Here is a 3,201-nt window from a genome sequence, read left to right on the forward strand (position 1 = left end):
CTGGAGTTTTTTGGTTTGCTGCATGTAGACTCGTAACGTTTCTTTGCTTGTGGTGGATTTTTCCCCTGGAAAAAGTATTTCCGCAAATAAAAGATTTAAACCCTTTATAATTGTAAGCACGTAAATTATGTTTAAGTACTGATTGCAATTGAAACATTTTCATTGTTGGACTGCACCAGCATGTGAAGCTGCTGCTCGTTATAGACCAACCCCAGACAAAGTCCCCTAGATCTATCGAAACTGTGCAGTACTGTACTGTATACATACCTGTCAACCCCTTACTAGTGCCTACCTCATTACAAACCAATCCAGACCTTATACTAATAGGGGTTTCCCCCTTTTTTCTGGCAACAAAATTGACACCTTTTTGCAAGGAATCATGCTGACATTAACCACAATACTTGCAGTCAAATGCAAACAAAAAACAATACTCTGATGTGTGCATTGTCCTTGAAACGGATTGGTCCACACCAGAGACAGATTTCTTTAGAGCAGCGGTCGGGAACCTATGGCTCGCGAGCCATATATGGCTCTTCCGGTGACGGCATATGACTCCCAGACAATTTTGAGTTGAAAAAAAATCAGTTTGGAACTGATTTTAAAATACTTGTGATATTGCTTAATAATAGTGCGTCATTTTAAAGTAAACAGAAATTCGTGGTTGAAGATAAAGTTCACGGGTCACGCCTGCACGAAGCTCAAACCTCACCACCGCGTACGAACCAGACTACAAGGCCGTCAGCAAAATTACGCAGCACCAGAAGTCGCATTAAAAGTAAGACGTATTTAATTTATACGTTAAAAATACTATATGGCTCTCAATGAAATATATATAGAAATATTTGGCTTTTATGGCTCTCCCAGGCAATAAGGTTCCCGACCCCTGCTTTAGAGCCTAGTCTCATATGGTGTTCGACCAGATGACGCCAAAAGGCGCACAATTCAAAGACAACGCACTATCAGAGTAATGAGAGCTCGGGGTGAGCAGCTACATCATGGGACCTCCTTTGCCAGTACCAACATATACTAATAGACCTGATTGGTCACCCCGTGCCCTTACAAATCTCAAAGTTAATCCTACAAAGTCCCATCACAAGGGAGAAACACGTATTGAAACGGCTGTACACCCTGTGGACCTGAAAGCTCAATTTCTCAGTACAAGAATACGGATAGATTGTATGGGTTGACATGTATGGGCACAACCGCATCCTCCCGGAGCGGAGTAAATTGATCTCTGTTGTGCCACCATCACCCACCCGGGGAGGCTAAGCCTGACGTGTCTACTTTTGCGTGTGGCAAATGTTCAGGAGCTGCATGCACGAGGTCTGTGAGCCACGACCAAGATGGCTTCGTGAGAGAATTCCTCTTCGTTTTGCCGTTCCTCCATTGAAGGCGGTGCAGACTGCGGTGGTTTAGACGACAGTATGCGGGTGGGAGATGGGTGGTAGCCATCGCGCAGTGGCTCGACCTTTTATGTGTTCTTGTTACTTTAACCACAATACCGTCATCTTGGCGAAATGGACGTCATTCATTAACAAAATCTATAAAAAAAATTTTACCAGGCAAGGCCCACTGAGCTATAAAGCTCATTTTCAGAAGGGACCCGGCCACAGCTCAACGAAGTGGCTATTCGTGTGGAAATGTACGGCAGCCAAATACTCTAAACGCGTGTTTCTAAATGTGCAGGGACAAACTGGAGGGACACTCCAGCAGCAGGCATCGTCAGGGTCGGGATCGCAATCCACGACCTCCTGTACACCTGGCGAGGTGGTTGACATCTCCTAGTCACCGTGGCGCCCCGACCTGACGCTGGAAACTGCGTTTATATAATAATATAAACGTTTATATAATAATAAACGCAGTGGTAGCTCCTGCAATCTCTCATTTACTTGATGCAGCTGTCGTGCTGTGACGGTTCCACCTGAAGACGGAAGCTTGTGTTGCCTCCGAAACGTCGTGATTTTTATTTTATTTTACTTTTTAATGTTTTTACCTACGTGACTTTACCGAAAAAACCTAAGAATATCAACCAAGACACTTTGTACAGTTTTCTTGGTTCTTTCGGTAAAGTCACGTAGAAGGGAATAAAATAATAAAAATAAAACACAATAAATTATGTTATATTATGTTATATTATTATATTATTTTATTGTTTTATAAAAATAAAACACAATAAATTCTATTTTTGGATGCACGACGGACGGACGGATACAATAATCCCGTGTGGCCTGGTGGAACCAGGAGGTTCCTACAAGTATAAAAGTTATCAGTCGAACTCTGTACTACAACAAACAAATATGGCTAAGCCAAAAGTTTTCGAAATCACCAAAATAAAGTTATAAAAGCAATGTCATAGATCCAACTAAGTTTAAAACGGGGGTAATGGATAGCTCACAAATGGTAGTTATTTTAAGTTAAGATAATAAAGGTTTATAAGGCGTGAAATGTTATTTAGTTTTGTTTTTTACGTGAAGCTTCACTCAAGGTCCTCAAAATGCGTGAGAACATTAATTGCAACTATATCCGAGCTCAATCAATAAAAGGCAACGTCAATAAAGTCGCCACCAAAACGGCCCCCGCTTTTATAGCCGATTAAAGTTGTTGATAAGTTGTTGATAAGTAAATAACAACACCGCAGCACCTTTCGACCCTCGCACCCGTGAGCTCGGGTGAAAGTTTTATTTCTGTGTTGCGTCATCAATACAAAGGGGGCGGGGCCAGGGGGAGACGGAGGCCATGTTGGGTGGGGAGTCGCGCCGTCCGAGCGAGGGGGGTGGAGGGGGGTGGTAGAGGGGGGGAGTTGGTGGAGGGGGTTGGTGGAGGAGGGTGAAGGTGGAGGGGGGGTTGGTGGAGGGGGAAGGTGGTGGAGGGGGTTGGTGGAGGGGGAGGGGGAATTGGTGGAGGGGGTGGGGTTGGTGGTGGGGGAGGGGAAGGTGGAGGGGGGGGAGGGGTTGGTGGAGGGGGGGGGGGTTGGTGAAGGGGGGGAGGGGTTGGTGGAGGGGGGGGGTTGGTGGAGAGGGGGACGGTTGGTGGAGAGGGGGGCGGGGTGGAGGGGGCGGGGTTGGTGGAGGGGGGGGTTGGTGGAGGAGGGGTTGGTGGAGGGGGTGGAGGGGGAGGTGGAGGGGGGGGGTCGAGAGGGGAGGGGTTGGTGGAGTGGGGGGAGGGGGGGGGGCGTTTGCGCGTCATGGACAGACGCGGGCG

This window comes from Lethenteron reissneri, chromosome 26, assembly GCF_015708825.2.
Source record: "Lethenteron reissneri isolate LAM-NWPU_2019-01 chromosome 26, ASM1570882v1, whole genome shotgun sequence".
NCBI lineage: Eukaryota > Metazoa > Chordata > Hyperoartia > Petromyzontiformes > Petromyzontidae > Lethenteron > Lethenteron reissneri.